Source organism: Triturus cristatus, chromosome 9, assembly GCF_964204655.1.
Source record: "Triturus cristatus chromosome 9, aTriCri1.1, whole genome shotgun sequence".
Taxonomy (NCBI): domain Eukaryota; kingdom Metazoa; phylum Chordata; class Amphibia; order Caudata; family Salamandridae; genus Triturus; species Triturus cristatus.
Genome location: NC_140592.1, coordinates 1,111,801,101 through 1,111,813,442, shown reverse-complemented (window position 1 = coordinate 1,111,813,442; position 12,342 = coordinate 1,111,801,101). Strand labels below are relative to the sequence as shown.

At 46.8% G+C, this 12,342-nt stretch overlaps 1 long non-coding RNA gene across 1 annotated transcript; it reads left to right on the top strand.

The window, feature by feature from the left end:
* The first annotated feature begins 784 nt into the window (after window positions 1-784).
* On the top strand, window positions 785-5,113 carry LOC146799465 (uncharacterized). The gene is made up of 3 exons (XR_014969274.1): window positions 785-839; window positions 940-1,064; window positions 5,046-5,113. It is a non-coding gene; the product is annotated as an uncharacterized LOC146799465 (long non-coding RNA).
* Window positions 5,114-12,342: the final 7,229 nt, after the last annotated feature.

Sequence of the window (12,342 nt, the reverse complement as noted above, 5' to 3'; positions counted from 1 at the left end):
TTGGAGTATATGAGGGTCATGATTGAGCTCCAGCTTGTTAAGGGCCCTCCCTCTGGGGCTGCCCTCCATGTATCTGGCTGGTTCCTCAGGTGACGGGCCTTCTGAACCAGTACTTCAGGCAATGTACAAAGCATGGCCACTGGTTCAAAATCGCCCAAAACCGGCCCTCGCAAACTACTCGGCTGCACTCCCCCTGACCCCAGGGGGGGCCGGCTGAGCAATTTGCCAGGGCTGTTTTCTGTTCCCAGTCCATGTCAAGATCTCACCTGTGTTTTCTACAGGAACGTCAGGGAACTGAACAATAGTCCGCAGCTTCTCTCAACCACCTATTGTGCTGGTATTATGTCTAGCAACAAAAGGTAATCAGGGGAAGGAGGGAAGCAAAACAAGGAAAGGAGGGAAGACACTCCTTCGTCACAACCCAGGAACTGCAGGAGTACGTCAAGGCAAATCAAAAGGCTGTAGATAAGGGGGAAACAAGGTTTTAGTAAATAGGTATAACACACTGAATACAACTAAATCTCTAGTGAATCAATTCCTTTATCTAATTCCCTTCTTCAAATCAGGAACATAAAGGAGAGCATTAGCATACCCACTACAGTGTAATGCTTTAATGTAAAGAAATATATTAATTGGGAGATGGGTAAAAAAATAGGAAGCTTATGAGTGATTACACCCATGTGGTTTGCCCACCTTTACTATCTGTCGTAGCTACTCATGCTTTCTGGAGTAAAACTAAATACCAGCCAGACTTCAGGGTGCTGCTCTCTTTCCCTTATAGGTTCACCATGGCCAACAATCAGAGGGGCAGCCGGTCACCAGACGAATCCTCAAATCAGGTAAGATTATGTGCAAAAATAAATAAAAAGGCAGCGCAACGCGCTGTTTACCGTAACCACGGATTGAAGAATTAATATCTCTCTCTTTCTTTCTTTGCAGGATATCCAGGAAGTTCATGGAGAAGCATCCCGAGGAGCCAGAAGAAAGATGCTCCGATGGAGGAACACGAACGCCGAGCGACGCGGAGGTGAAGGGCCGCGACGCACCGGAAGTGACATCGGAAGGTAAGCGAAAGCTAGAATGCGAAGCGCATTCACTCGGGAAAGGCAGGGCTTTAATATGCCTGACCTATCCCTGCGCATGCGTCCCCCTCGGAGGCCATCACTGTAGTTCTAGAGCCTCCGCGTCGGCAATCATGACAGTCCGGCCCTGGTGATGCGCCTCTCTAATAGCCCTCGAGCAATTGCAGTTCCTGCGTGCTGGCAGGAGTGAATCAAGAATCTTTGAGTTCTCTTTTTCCACCAGGAATCAGGAGCCTTCATTCTTCCAGGAGGGCTATATTCTTCAAGTACAGTCTTCCTAGGTACAGGAATGTTTTAGGAGCTGCTGTTCAGAGCCCAGTTTGTACTAGTCAGTGATTGGAGAATTTTACCTAACCAGTCCCAGCTGCTTTCTCATCATATACCATCTCCTTTTGCAGCACTTCCTCTTTCTAGTACTGTGCAATTACTCAACAGCCCTGTTTCCAGATGACAGAACCCTTTTCCACCAGACAGGTCTCTCTTTAGCTCCCTAGCCAGCTACAACCCTATTTAGATGAGATCGTATTCCACCTCTTTCCCACCTGACACCTGACATGATAACACTGCTCGGGGTGTGGCTAAAGGGTCTCGCAGCACTCTAAAGAATGAACAGGAGCAGATCTTGTCATTCCCATTTTAGTCAAAAGAAGTGGTGGGCTCACTATGTTTTGCCTGCTATTCTTTGCCCCTCCAAGGTGACTAATTGATGCTAGTGGCCAGTAATTAACACCATCCTGGGCTCAGATGCAGGCTATTGTCTTCTGAAGCCACAGTTTAAAAACTCTCTCATCTAAGGATGTGTATTCCAGTTCATTAGGCATGATGAGTCCTCAAAGTGGTTTACGCCTATTCTGGATTAGATAGCCCACAGTTGTTTTTTTAATAAGTTATTGTTCTCCTTAAGTAATCAAAGATATCAAATTTCTCAATTAAATCAAACTTTAAAAACGAATTGGAAAATAATTTTGAATTACTTTTCTGGCATTTTCCCTAGTGAAGATGCAAAATACTTGTTTTAGTCCAACCTAGGCCAGTCTCATTATACATGTAGCTGAACATCCACAGTGGTTTTTAAGTGTTTGGTCATGTAATACTAACACATTTATAAATATATAGTGTGCTACCTTTTTATTTATTAGGGACTCAGACTTGTCGACTACCAACGTGCTCTTTAGGGGTAATTTAGAAATACATAAAAATAGGTTTTCCTTCATTTTAAACTTCAGCCTAGTCACAGGACAATGGTGCTCCAGACAGTCATATCTTTTGATCACATAGGTGGGCATTTAAATACACACTTCATATTCCACAGTGAAATTTAGCTCACATACAATGAGTGTCTTTTCTTTGACTTCTACTATAGACCTGTAAGAAAGTTAAATAAGCAAATTAGTTGAAACCAATTTTACTAATATGATTTTAGGGCCATAGAACACACGCTGTGGTACAAAATGGCAGTGTCACAGTGCACAGTGTCCTAGTGCCAGCAAGAATAAATCCAGAAAAAGGCAAACCGACTAGGTTACCCATTCAGAAAAGGTGCATTTACTACACCTATGCAAATTGTAGCTTACACAGAGATTGGAAGTCTGAGTTTTGAAGTAACGATTGCAGCTCACATTTTCCCATGATAGATTCTGAAATGTCAAACCTGCCAAAAATGATTGGGGCAAAATGTCTAGAAAAAATATTATATCTGCAGTAATAGCTGCAGCAAACACAGATTCAGCATGTAGTTCCTCACTTTCCTCAACAAAACATGGACTAAATGATATCTACCACAACTGGTAAATACCTTACGTGAAAATATCTATATTTACCGGGTACGGTAAATATCACCTACAATTCGGACTTAATCAGAATCAGGGCCAAACACAGTAATCCTCAGCAGGATGGTTATGTCCAGGTATATGTCCCAAGCTTGCTGTGATATAAGGCTCGAGTAGCAAACTGGTCTGCTGTTCCTTGTGTTCCCAATGACAGTTTGTCTGGACCAGCACTATGAACAGGATCATAGTCATGGAGGAGATGGAACACGATCAACAACTGTTCGTCACCTCCAACGTGTCATTGGGCACCAAAACTGGAATATGGTGGGACATCATGGACAAGGGGAGCACAAGAGGACAATGGACGAGTTCAAGAGGCGATGGAATGATATCAAGCGGTAGACCAAGGAGAAACTCGCAGTCAACCAGAAGGCAGCAATGCAGACTGGAGGTGGGGGCCCAGCACCACAGCTCGTGCTGGATGACATGGAGGAGCTGGTGTCGACAGTTATTAGTGTGGATACTGTGGCCAGAGTCAGGGGACAGGACACTGCTCGACAGGACACAACACAACCGCAACATGGTGAGTGACCACCAGGTACTGGGGGAAGGGTGGAGATGGCCATGATGACACACATGCACAATCAAGCAGAGCACAGTGCACACCCTCAATGACTCTGGGTCATCGCCCAGATCTATAGACGGTCACAATGTACAATGCCATGCTGTCTGAATGTCAACATGTACCATGCGGCTACATACATGTGGACACATTGCAATACACCATCTCCCCTTCACATTGCAGGGCCACCGTCAACACCCCTTGCAGAACAGTCCCAGCCACTCTTCACTGATGACGAGGAGGACAACCCCAGCATCGACGCACAAGCCCTCCTAGACATCATTGACATCATACGCGACTCACCTCCAGGATCAGGGCTTACTAGCTGCATCGAGGAGACCCCACCCACCACCCAAACCTCCCAGAAGAAGGCACCCACGGCCTCGGCAGTCTCCCAAATGCTGGAGGCCCAGAGGGAGATGGCTGGACAGGTGCGGGTGGGGTTCGACCTCATGGATACGAAACTGGACGTCATCCATGGTTGTCTAGGCCCGCTCCATGGTCTCCAACGAGCCCTGACTGACATCGATGGAGTCCTGAAGCAGAGAGAAGAACACCTGTCCGCTCAGAGGGGCACCAGCGATACCAGCCATGAGCCGGCGCACATGCGGAGGCTCATGGAGGCCCTCATTGCTACCCGTCACAGGAGTACTCGCTGGTGTTGTGCAGGTCACCGGTCTAGTTGTCAGCATGTCACAGCCACTTTCTGAGGGCAGGTTTGCACGCACACCACACCCATCTGGCACAGGCATCACAGGCTATGTGACTCCGCCAACATAAGGGGCCGACGACGTCACATTTCCCTCTGCCGCTGGTGACTGGATGACGGATGCTCCACGGTTCTCAATCATAAAGGGCCCATGAGTTATTGCGCACAGGGTTAGTGGAACCCGAGGCCTTGCGGCAGTCACGGCCTACCACCAGATGGCGCTGACTGGTGTTGCATAAGGTTAGTGACACCCAGAGCATTGCGGCCGGAACAGGCACCCCGCCATGAGACGGTGACTTTGGGTACACTTTGGGAGTTAGTGGCACCTTAAGCTGCTGAGCGGGTGTGCAGTCTGCGATGATGCCCTGTCCCGGCTTTCCGGACAGCCCAGGTTTTGTGTGCCCTGCTGGACCACAGTGTAGGCCAGAGCCAGAGGGCAGCGCGTGCCTACCACCACGTGGCGTCTCTTCCGGGATCCCAGCGTTAGTGACACCCATTAGGCTGGGCGGGTGTGCAGCCTGCGATAATGCCGGGTGCACTGGTATGTCCTATGCCATGGAGTAATCAAGACACAGCACTAAACGTGAGACCTGGTGGCCTGCGAAGCGGGGCTGGATGGTGTAGAGGGGGCCATGTCCGCGGTCCCGGGCTTGTGGCTTGCAGCAGCACATGATGGGACCTGCTGTCTGCACGCCGGTGTCATAAGGTGAGCAGTGAGGCCTGGGTGTGCATGGGTGGGCATGCTCCGATGGGCGGCAGGAGGGGCTTGGGTGCCTCTGCGTGGGTGTGCATGGGCGGGCAGACGTTGTTGTCTTGTGCAATTGTGTGTACTGTGCCAATCATGTATCTGGACTCTGTTTCAGATGACGGCTCTGTCTCAGATGTGTGACCTGGTGTACTGCTATACATACCGGCAAGTGGTTGGAGACACACCGGTGGCAGCAGGTGAGCACTGTGGCCTGGGTGCACAGGGGAGGCACTCTCTCTCTCTCTCTCTCCCCCTCTCTTCTTTTCTCTCTCTCTCTCCCCCTCTCTTCTTCTTTCTCTCCCCCTCTCTTATCTCACTCTCTCTCACCCCCTCTTGCTCCCTCGATCCCACTCTCTTCTTCTCTCCCTCTCTTCTCCTCTCTGCTGCTCTCTCTCTCTCCCTCTCTTCTTCTCTCTCTCTCTCTCCCCCTCTTTTCTCATCTCTCTCTCTCCTTCACCAGCTCTCTGTCCTTTGATGTGCGCAGAACACACCTTCTCATCATGATTTTTGTCTTGCAGGCTGAGACCTACAGATTGTCCCGAGGGGGAGCCACGATGTGTCTTCATTTCATTTCAGTGTTCATTTTAATACATTTTCATTTTTTGCTTCAAAAGTGAATGTGTGATGCTCATTTTTGTCACGACACATGCATGTCACCAGTTGTGATTGTGTAGCATCAAGTGGATTATTTTGTACATGTTTAGGTGTAGCTGATGTGGGATGTCTTTAGTCGGGGGGGTTGCCGGAGACGGGGGGTCCTGGGGGTGGTGGCGCGGGTGTTGTTGCCCTTTCGGCCCTCTGGGCTGCATGTTCAGTTGCCCGGGTGCGTCTGTTGTTCTTCAGGTGTGGCTGTGGGCTGTGCTCCCTTTTGAGGTGCAGGCGGTCCGACTTTGCACCAGGTCAGAGCAGGTGTTATTTTCCTGCTGCTAACGCGCCTTATCACCTGTTTTGTGTTCTTATCGCCGATCTGGCTGGTCGTTGTGAATGCTGTGGAGTGGTGTTGTCACGACTTTTGGCACGGAAACACCTACTCTGCATCTCATTAGCGATAGTTGCGGGGGTCATCTGTGGCGATGTTTTTTGTGGCTGCTATCGCGGGGAAACTGGTGCTGTGTGCTGTTAACACCAGCTTGTGATTGGGGCGATGAGTTTATCGCAACTTTGACTGCGATAAAGTGCCGTCAAATCGGCGATAGGTCCTTGTGAATATCCCCCTGAGTGTCAGCAAAGTGCTAAGACCTCATACTTGAAGCTTTATCCGTTTGTTGAAAGTCTGCTCTCAAACAGTAAGGAGTTCACAGGCTAGGGCCTCACTCTGCAGTGCTATACTAAATATTAGAGATCTTACAGGCATTGCCTTTAGACAGCAGCGATAACTTTTAGTTTATAGAGACTTTACCGGCAGGGGAAAAGGAATGCGATGTGAAGGTATGTCTAGTAACATGCTAGACTCTCCTCTGCTCTCACGTACTCTTTGGCGCAATATTGTGTTCCGTGTTGTCCCTGCTATAAATAGCTTTTGAAGAGTGAAGCATTCAGGCGTCGCTTGATTTCCCTTCTCTTTGCATGTAGCTGTTGCATCCTTAATGTGGTTATTTACTCGCTCGCATGGTTTTCAAAACTGCCAGTTGTAGAAACACTGCTTTCCCTGTCGGCCATCTGTGGGTGGTGTGCTCGTCCTCCCTGTTTCTGTGATATACGTGCATTTGTAATGTTGTCTACTGTTCAAGGACTGTCTTCGGCTTCTCTGAATTTGCATTTAAGGCAAAACTGTTAATTCGGTGCATGGATGTTTTAAAAGGCTATTTTAAGTTGGCGATATTGTTATTTTTGTTCTCCTCATTAGTAACGGGAAAATGCATCTTTATGAAAATGTATGACATATCTATTGTTTTTTTTTTAAAAACACCCCTCACACCGCTTTTTGATGTAATAAACTCTGCTCGAGGGGACACTTGATGCTGGTTTGCAAACCTTAACAGATTAAACACAATATTTGAAAATCTGAATTTAAGTTTATTTATTTGCAACACTCATTTAGGCTTTGATGATCACTAGCCAATATATCTGATCACAGCCATTATGCACACCACATCTTTAATCTCTTAATGTTTCCAGAGAGATCTTTTTCCTGTTCATTGTCAGTTTCTTCTTATGACAGCGAACGAGTTTTACAGAACAAAGCAAAGGCTCTTTGAAGTGCCCGCTGCCCCACCTTTAGATAGCAAAGGCTGAGCTTCAAAGATTCACCTTTACCAGAAGCACTAACAGAGGAGGCAATCCACAAAGACAACTGCAATTAGGTGGAAAGATAATGTGAGGTACAAGGATTTATTAGAATAAAAACTGGGGGCAAATGTATCAAAGGTTTTGCTTCACCCTTATACCATGGAAGGGGACACAGGGTGATGCAAAATCTAGAATGAGATTTTCCAAGGCAGCACAAGTCGCCAAAGTGGTTGTATGTTATTAGTGCTAACATCACTTTCCTTCTTAACATAAGTATTTGTAAAACGCACGTTCACCCCTAAAGGGGTTTCTTGGGCTGAATAGCAGATGTTTATTGTTACCCAACTCAATGGCACTCATTTCATTGACCTCAGATGGATGAAAGGCTGAGTGGACCCACCAGGATTTGAACCTGTGACCATGAGGTCGAACACAGGCCCCCTGAAGTAGATGCATTAGTCCACTGAGCCACCAGCCTCTCAAGGGAGAGTGATTATACTGTGAAGGTGTGTTTGGAAGAGCCACCATTTTGACAGCTTCTCGATTGCTGCACTCCGGTATAACTGGCCACTGATCCCAGTTAAGAAGATCAGTTTTGTCCTGCAATGGTTGTTTCAAAGATGGCTCCACAGGGGGCTCTATGAGGTTTAATGCAGTAAGTGGAGCCTCTTTCAACATGGTTGCTGTGGAGGTTAAAAACCAGATAACAGACCAGGCTTAAATCAGGCTGGCTTTATCATCTAAGTGCAGGTAGCTCAGTATTTACCTGGTTACCCTGATCAAGCAGCAATTGATCAACTTTCCACTTGGTGCTTGGACACACTCCTATCCCACATGGCGCTATTAAGACCGATGTGTGCTCATAGGGAATGGAAAAGTGATCGACGAAAAGCAACAATGCCTTCTTGGCACCTCAATGACTAGCACTTTGGTTCAGCTCTGCCTATGGCTTCCAACTGCTTGAGTACAACTGCTTGAGTACAGCAGCACTTTGTCTACAGTTTCTCCCCCCGACACAGATCAATGCTAGCCTCTAGCTCCATCCCTAGTGCCTTGTCCCTCTTGATACCTAAGTGACATAGTGCTGGCACTGTTATATACACTTCCTGTGATGCTGTCTCTGATTGAGCTAAGATTACAAAGGGCCATGTAGTATTCAAATCAAGACAATTACCACACGGATGCGGTCCAGTCACCTTGGGGTGATGTATTCTCTCAGCCCTCCTAATATGCCTTGAGATTACTGCAGTCTCAGTTGAAAGACATTCTTTGAGAGAGCCTCCCATTGAACAGGCCTCCTGCCCAGAAGAGGTGTGACTCTTAGTTCGAGTTTTGTTATTTGCTGTAGTTCAGTTAGTGGCCTAGCACCCCTTGTGGTGTTCTTGGTTAGTTGCTGCGATCAGATCAAGCTATGTATAGCATGCTACCCTCAAATCTTTTTTGTGCACACGTTATTTCCTGTGGTCACTGGCTGTGTTCTTCTGTTCATTTTCTTTTGTCCTTTCTGGGTTTTTTATGAGGTGCAAGAGTTCCTTGATGGTCGACCTCTAATGGAGATTCTAGAATCAGCTGCATCTGAGAATCAAAGAAGCAGGGGCGTAACAAAGGCACCCACAGCCCCCGCGGTGCGGGGGGCCCCCGAGCTCCAGGGGGCAGTGGGTCTAGTCCCGGCTTAAACTTAATTGCCTTTCAAGGAGAGGATGCAGTGCATCACCTTAAACAGGGTCTTGTCCAAGAAAGCCGCTGAGATGTTCGTGTTACTGAGAGATCTCAGTAACTCTGAGTCTCACATTGACGCAGTACCAGGCTCTTTAGTTCCTATGGGCTTGGATTGTCCTCTTAGGGCCAGTAACTACTTTCACCCACTGCTATGATTAAATCACTTGGCCCGGTCACTAACCAGTCACTAACCTTGGGGTGACTAGTGGTCAACTTGGGAACTCGTGTTCTGGCCTTTATGAAGAGGCATGGAGCAGCGGGACCTTCCCACATTGTTTTCAGGACCATGACACAGGATTTAAGGAAAGATCAGCAAATGAGCAAGATCACATGCAAAACACCTTCTTAGCACAAACCCAGTAGGAAAGATGCAACAAAAGTGGAAGTTTACATTCTAGAATCAGCTGCATCTGAGAATCAAAGAAGCAGGGGCGTAACAAAGGCACCCACAGCCCCTGCGGTGCGGGGGGCCCCCGAGCTCCAGGGGGCAGTGGGTCTAGTCCAGGCTTAAACTTAATTGCCTTTCAAGGAGAGGATGCAGTGCATCACCTTAAACAGGGTCTTGTCCAAGAAAGCCGCTGAGATGTTCGTGTTACTGAGAGATCTCAGTAACTCTGAGTCTCACATTGACGCAGTACCAGGCTCTTTAGTTCCTATGGGCTTGGATTGTCCTCTTAGGGCCAGTAACTACTTCCACCCACTGCTATGATTAAATCACTTGGCCCGGTCACTAACCAGTCACTAACCTTGGGGTGACTAGTGGTCAACTTGGGAACTCGTGTTCTGGCCTTTTTGAAGAGGCATGGAGCAGCGGGACCTTCCCACATTGTTTTCAGGACCATGACACAGGATTTAAGGAAAGATCAGCAAATGAGCAAGATCACATGCAAAACACCTTCTTAGCACAAACCCAGTAGGAAAGATGCAACAAAAGTGGAAGTTTACCTTTGTGAATCAGGCCCTGTTTGTGATGATCAACTTCCTTTGTATTTCCTTACCAGTCATCACTTACATGGAGCTGAGCTTCTAGATGGGATGAACGTCTCTTCTTTTTCATAGCTTCCCCTGCTGCCTCCTTCTTCCCCTACCATTTGATGGAAAGATACTTCTGCCATACACAAGCAAGGTGCTGTGTTCTTATGCTATTATTCTCTATTTTGTTATTGTAGCACGCAACCTCGCGTGCATCATTATTGTGTGAATCCTTCCTTTCCTTCCATCTTCTCGTCTGCACGTCCTGGAGCTTTGATGCAGTGCAGCTGGAGCGGGTGGAGTGGACGGAAGGTTAACCATCCTGTGGCTACCTTGGTGTTCCTTATCCTGATAAACAGAAGTTATTTTCAAATCAACTACGTTTCCGACTTTACACAAGGGCCCAATTTGACAGGTTCTGCTGAGATCCAGAACAGCATCTCGGCCCCAATGTCATATGAGACAGCTTCCATTTATGGAAATGGTCTTCCCTAACCTAGCATGCAATCGATGTTTGAAGGCAAATAGGAACAGCATGTGTTACAGAGACAGATGCAAATTCAAGCATCATACATCCGAAATGGCTCACGTCTTGGGGCAAAATGTACTAAGCAATTTTGAGTCTGCAAGGGATCTGGTTTGTAAAATCGTGTCGTGTGCAAACGCAAAAAGGCTATTTGGAATGTAAAAAAGACAAACTGAAATTCAATAACACATTACCAAATAGCAATTTTGATTTGCAACTACATACTGAGTCACTGTTTTGAAGGGACGTGTTTAAGGCGACCCATCCAAATACCAATTCTAAATGGGATGTACTAACGTTTTGCGACCAAACTCCAGTTGCAAAACATTAATATATTATAGACTACACAAAGGTAGTGGAACCCATTTCCAAACGGGAAGGCGTCCTCTAGGGTCATGTTAGTGATGGTATAAGGGGTGATGTAAAAGGTTTGGGAGACGAGTGGCCGTGAGGTCCTATGAGCATGTTTTCTATCACTGCACTGTAAAGTGTCGGACAGTGTGAAACACAACACATGATGTAAGGGATAAGGTTAGGTTCAAGGAAGGACTGACAAGGGTTAGGGTGGGTTCATCATGTCTCTTATGAATTCAGAAATGTAGTGATAAAAATGTGCCTTTTTACCTTTAGATTTGCCATAAACACACTTTCATACCTTCAATAATTTCACTTGCAATTGATCCTAACTCCGATAATGGAGCCCGCAGCCTGGCTACCTGTTGAGCCTGCAACCTCATCCCTTTCACACTACTTGAAACACCTCTCTACACCATGTTTAGACACAGTTACACGATTATAGTGACATAAGTAGTGAAACCGCCTTTTCACCACATTTGACACAATCATCACATACCACATATGGAACAATTCCAACTGCCACAACAACACAAGGTAATGCAGATGTGACTTCTTTGGTCCATCAGTCATATTCCTCCAATGATGTATTTTTCTTAAGCACAGCCACATGCTCTAGATATGCCAGATGTCCATGACCGCTGATCAATACAAAGGGTCCAAGTTACTAATGGCCATTTTTGCAGTGGTGGCTACATCCAATACGAACACAATAACGCCCACGCCTTACAGGATTATAGTGGTGACCACCCAGATGAATGGATGCCCATAACGGGGCCCATAGGCTGTACATTCATGCCCCCAGAAAGCCGTGGAAGCTGCTGCCTTACACTGTCACCACCCTGCTTAGACTAAACAGACGGACTCTGTAGGGAGCCACACCCTTCCCCAAAGACTTCAAATCTGCCTTCCCACGAATAAAATAAGCTAGAAAGAGTCTGCAACCGCCAGCGTGGGTCAGCATTGTGCCCAAAAGAGCTAAAAAGAGCCTTCTCACATAACACAACAATCCAATCCCAATGATGACGTTTACATCGGAGACCTATTCACTGCATTCAGGCTTTTGGGGGTGAGTGGGGGGGGGGGAGATATTATCTGCACACATTTTACTGCATGCTTGGTATCTGTTATCTAGAAAGACAGTCGAGTAAACTATCGATCGCACGGATATGTGCGGAACCTATCGGCCAAATGTTTGAATCTGAGCGCACTCAGCATTTAATTATTCTGAGGTTGATAAAATGAGTACCATTCAGCTTGATAGCAATACATATTCTGTTAATATGTTCCGTCAATCTGTATACAACACGCGTTTTATAAAATCAGATCACTATGTTATGTTTTCTATGAATCAATGGTAAAAGGTTGTGAGCCTCCACATCTCACTGCACCCGAGCCACTTTCTCCTCTTCGTACATCTGCAGTGCGAACAGATGAACTGCTGAGAATATTCATACCTGAATGCAGAACATGGATGTTCCCAATAAAGAGCCATTCGGTGCCCTCCCTAAGTGCCCCCTCACAGCAGTGCCTCAGCACTATACTTTAAAGGACTGTGAAGAAAATTCCAGTCTTTTGAAAGTAAGGTGAGCTCAGCAGCAGGGAAGTTTAT